Consider the following 5,200-nt stretch of genomic DNA (forward strand, 5'->3'; position numbering starts at 1 on the left):
AACAGCATAAACATTCTGACCATTCCCTGATAGTGTATGTGTTAAATGTCAGTACACAAGATACAAGTGCCTGCACAGTCTGAATTCCAGGCATGGCCTTCCTGTCACTATTATACAAAAGTGAGTGTATGAAACCAGTATTGAGTAATTCTGTTTCACTTTTGCGTAAGTCCAAAGGACCTGAGACTGTGTTTGGTTAGCAAATCCACCCTTCTAGCAACAGAGAGGTCAAGACAGTAAGGTGATAGAAATCTAAGCACAAAAATAGGCCTAGGACCAATATTCAGATGCAAATGCAATATTGCACATGACCATAGGTTAGAGAGTCCATCAGACACAATGACGATGCTCAGCTGATGTTTTCAGCTCCTCATCAATACTTCATGCTTTCATGAGTTGGGGCCATGATGTCGAGCAGTCACTGGATTGAGTTTGATCTGAAAGAATATAGAGAACACAGGTGAACTGAAAGTGTGTCTTATTGAAGCAACTTGATGTCAAAATGAGCAAATGGTTGATCTTAGATGGGAGTTTAAATGGTGCCCTTCTTTTGAGGTATTCATAAGTACATCGCAAACTGAGAACATTTAAGCCTTTCTCATACCCAGAAAACAGATCCAAATCCCACTTAGAAAAGGAACTGAGGAGGATGAGAGAGCCTAGGTGTGATCATGTCACTCTGCTGCTTAATTCTCTACCACCCATAAAATAAAAGCTTCCCAAGTGGCTCCAGTGGAAATGAACCTGCCTGCCAATGCCAGAGACATAAGAGATGCAGGTTCGACCCATGGGTTGGGAAGATCTCGCGGACAAGGAAATGGCAACCCACTCCAGTACTCTTGCCTGGAGAATTCCATGGACAGAGGAGCCTCGTGGGCTACAGTCCTTGAATGACTTAGCACAAACACATAGTCGGAAGTATCGAGCCTGATTTCTTCAGTGGAGACTTTCTAGAAGCTCCAGTTAGTTACTCACCTAGCAAGAGTTGTTCTCAATTCCTTACGAGCGTGATTTCATTCATTCTGGAGAAGAAGTTTTTTCATGACTAAAGAGCAAGGACCGCAGAGAAAAATTGATCTTAGTGGTTTAAAGGAAAATAGAAGTTAGGTCTTTTCTTTCCAGCCCCCATCCCACCTCCAAACGTCTGTTCGTGGCCTTTTCCCTAGTCTCCAGGTGGTTTCACAGGTGGAGACAGCCAATAAATAGTGATTTCTGTGCTCTGCACATCAACCCTGCAGTCTAGCCTGTTCTAGTGGGAAGGGGAAGTAGCACGTTGCCCATGGGATTATCAGAACACGTGACCGTCAGACTTGCAAGCACTGGCTGCACAGGCCAGACCACCTATCACTCCTCCAGCTGCCAGCACGCCATTGATCAGCCACCGTCAGGAGAGCATTGCTGTTGCAAGGAATGAGGCCACTTCCAATTTGAGTGAGATCCTACATGCTCAGTCGCTCAGTTGTGTCCGACTCTTTGTGACCACATGGACCGCAGTTCTCCAGGCTCTTCTGCCATGGGTTTTCCCATGCAAGAATACTAGAGTGGGTTGTCATTTCCTCCTCCAGGGGTGCTTCCTGACCCAGGGATCAAACCCTCATCTTCTGCATTGCAGGCAGATTCTTTACCACTGAGCCACATTGTGAAATATCTCTGAATGGGAATATCTCTGAACAGGCTTAGCTCAGTTCAAGCAAGGAGTGTTTTCCCATGGTCTTTGTTGCTGAATTCCTTCACTTGTCACTGCTCCTCTGAGTTAGTGTACCATGATTTTCTGTGCTGAATCTATTCCTATGTTGATAGCAACTTTCCTTCCTTAGTATCAGGCCAAGCCAGCAAGACTATCAGTATGTTAAGTATTAAGCACCTACAGATGAGATGGTTGGATGGCATTACCGACTCAATGGACATGTGTGTGAGTTAACTCTGGGAGTTGGCGATGGGCAGGGAGGCCTGGCGTGCTGCAGTCCATTGGGTCGCAAACAGACACGACTGAGAGACTGAACTGAACTGACTATGTACAGGGTGTCTAGGGGGAACGGCAGTCAAGGTGGCAATCAGTAAGACAGAAATCATCATGAGAGTCTAGTGGAGGCCATAGAACGTATGCAAATACCTAGGGCAGAGGCAGGTGTGAAGTTTGCCTGCTCAGATCTGAACAAGGTTCAGAAGAGACACTGAAGAGTAAGGTCAGATACGAATGGCAGACTGGGAGGAGGCTTCGTAGAAAAGCTAACAATAGGAGAGAGAGGGGAAAGTCACTGCCTGCACCGCTAACCCAGAAGTTGGAAGTACAGTCCTATGTGAGAAGTCACAATAGGGTCATTCTATGGCCAGAACAGAAGGTTGTGGAGCAGGGAAAGACAAAAGGAACACACAAATACAGATGCTGTTGGGAGCTCGCTGGCTGATAAAATGAATAAAACTGCCCAGCTCCAGGAGAAACACTGGCCAAGCACAGGGGCCAAGTATTGTCAGTGTTCCCCCCGAAACTTTTTTTTCTTTTTAATTGAGCTGTAAATCCAGATTTTGATGTGGCCTCTCCCGATTTTACATGTGCCCGTGGCTCTGCTTCACCTGGCCTCCTGAACACATGCCTCCTCCTGTGGTGGTGGTGGCCCTGAACACTGTGCCCACCAAGATTTTCAGCCTGCTTCCTGGGCAGCTCCCAGTGGCCATGCTGGCACCTCTGTGCACCATCTGGATGCCCATCATGGCTCAGGCCCAGAACCCCTTCTATTGCTGTTCAGGCAGTCGCTCTTTCCCATAAACTCCAGCCATTGTTTCCCATAATCCCCACGGTGTTCAGTTTCACCCCTAGAGGACTCCAAATATGCAACCTATTGAGACAGATAGAGGCGGTCCTGGCGTCAGAACACTCCATGGAATAAGGAGCCTGAAAACACAAGGGATTTCCCACCCAGCACAGGACTTCAGCGCCTCCATCCTGGGCCTGCCTTAACATTTGAGTCCCCTCAGGCAGCTGCTTGCTCGGAAGGCAGGACATATGCCTGCCCACCTCCAGCACAATATGGGTACCTTGTACACACTCAGGGAAGCCCCTCAGATGCTCTGCACCCACTCATTGAAAAGACCCATCAAGGGCTTGACAAGAGCCTGGTGGAGTGGCTCCATGGAAAAAGGAACACTGTCCAGGAGGCTCCTCACTTGACATATGAGGAGAAATTAAGCCTGTCCTTGTCGGGGGCCCCCAAAGATCCCTTCCTGTCCTGCAATGCACAGGGCTGGAGCTTGTGGTCCCTGTCCGAGGCCTGCGGGTGTTCAGTTTGGGGACTCGCTGGTGTCTGGACAGCAGGCCCGAGCTTTGGCTTCATTGCACGGCCTGCATCTGGTGACATTTTCTTGTTTCTCCTTTCTTTTCCCTTTTCAGCTGAGCACTCCAAGGGTGTCACACCTCAGCACCCTTTGCTTGCTGGGGTGTCCATTTTATAACACGCTTTCTCTTAAAAGAGTGTTTGTCCTGAGGAGCATAGCAAAGAGCCCTCCAGGGTCATGCTGCAGAGACAAGGGCTCTAAGGTCAGGAGAGGGGAGAGCGCGCACACCAGTCCACCAAAACCGAAAGGCTGGGTCTCCTTGTTGGCAGTCTGGTGCAGGCAGAGGAGGCCCCTGAGAAAGGGCACAGGGCGGTGCAGGCCAGACCTCTGTCAGCCCCAGCACTGAGCTGCCATGACGCCTGACCAAGCTACTCACTTCCAAGTCAAAACACAGCTCCTTATGAAGGTTCGCTGTCCGGTGAACACCTTACCTTTTCAGAAGGTTTCATTTGATTTTTTTGTCTTGACTTCCGTATGCCACCTGACCTGGAATTACATTCAGATGCTGCTTTTAAAAACCACATTCCCAGGAATCTCAGCATGTGTGGCACCTGCTTACCTGTCAATCTATAAAGTGGAGATGTGCTGATTGCAATCTCAAGTCACCTGCTTGTCACAAAAGGTAACTTTTATTTACAAAGCCAAGGCTGCCTGACGTCCAAAGAGACCCATGGGGTACATCACTCCCCCCACTCAGTCCTTGGTAGCTTTCAACTGATGTCTGTGGAGTGAAGTGGCTAAGCATGGGTCTTTCTGGGCCGGGCAGAGGCGGCAGCATAAGGTCACAAAAGACTGGAGGGAGGGAGCATGGCCCTTATGGGCTGGCCCTGGACAGTCAAGCTATCTCGAGCCCCAGGCATGCCCTGGTCATCCGAGGAGAGGCCAGGTGGCTCTAAAGGCATGGGTTTTGTTCTGTCCCTGAAGCCGCACAGGCAACACTGTCGAGGAGAGTGGAAACGCAGTTCAACCAGACAGGGTGTCTCAGAGAGGGGTCCTGCCTCACAGGTGCTCCAGCTAGCTTAGGGTGACTTTGGGGGCCCAATAGGGCAGACCCCGGGGAGCCGGTAATCCACGGCCAACTCACTTCCCACCAGCTCTCCCTGAGCCTCCCTCGGCCAAGTGCTCATCTTGGGTCCTCAGTGGCTCTTTCGTCCCCTGGGCTCCCCTGCTCTGTCGTTTCACAAAGGGCGGTGCCATGGCCAAACAGGGATGAGGTGGAGAGGCTGGAAGAATCTGATTACTGGATGACAGAAACAAGGCTTAACCTGTGAAGAGCAAACTTGGCGGTGGTCTGGAGTGCCAGCTCTCTGCTGGAGGAACTGCCTGGGACTCTGTGGGAACTGTCATGAGGAAGGGTCCTGGGACGAGTCGAGTTACTAACTGGCAGGGGAGACTGATGAGACACCATGGCCTGAGTTTTGTCCATGCCCAGCCCCACAAACAAGGCCTTTGAATGGGCAGCAAGGTGCTCAGCCATCCGCTGAGCCTCTGGAAAGGGAGGAAATGTCCCCATCTCCAGGGTCTGAGGTCCCAACCAAGGGATTCCTGAGGCCCCATGCAAACCGTCCAGACGATGAGCTCTGCATGCCCCCGCCCTGAGCAAACATGGGGATGCCCATGTCTAACTCAGGCAGCACCTCTGATCTTCGAGCAGTGCTCTGGGAAGTTTTGGGGGCTGGGGTCAGCCAGGCCATCATGGGGGCTGGGCTGGACTGCAGTGAGGCTGAATCCTTGGCCCTCAGGGGCCCCAGGGGCACAGCAGCTCAGCCACCCACCCTCCTCCCGAATGCCTCTCCTTCCTGTTAGAAGAGTCTAAGGTCACCCAAGCAGTGGGGACTTAGAATCCAAAACAAAGGAGTTCGTGGCC

The sequence above is a fragment of the Muntiacus reevesi genome, chromosome X (assembly GCF_963930625.1).
Source record: "Muntiacus reevesi chromosome X, mMunRee1.1, whole genome shotgun sequence".
Lineage (NCBI taxonomy): Eukaryota > Metazoa > Chordata > Mammalia > Artiodactyla > Cervidae > Muntiacus > Muntiacus reevesi.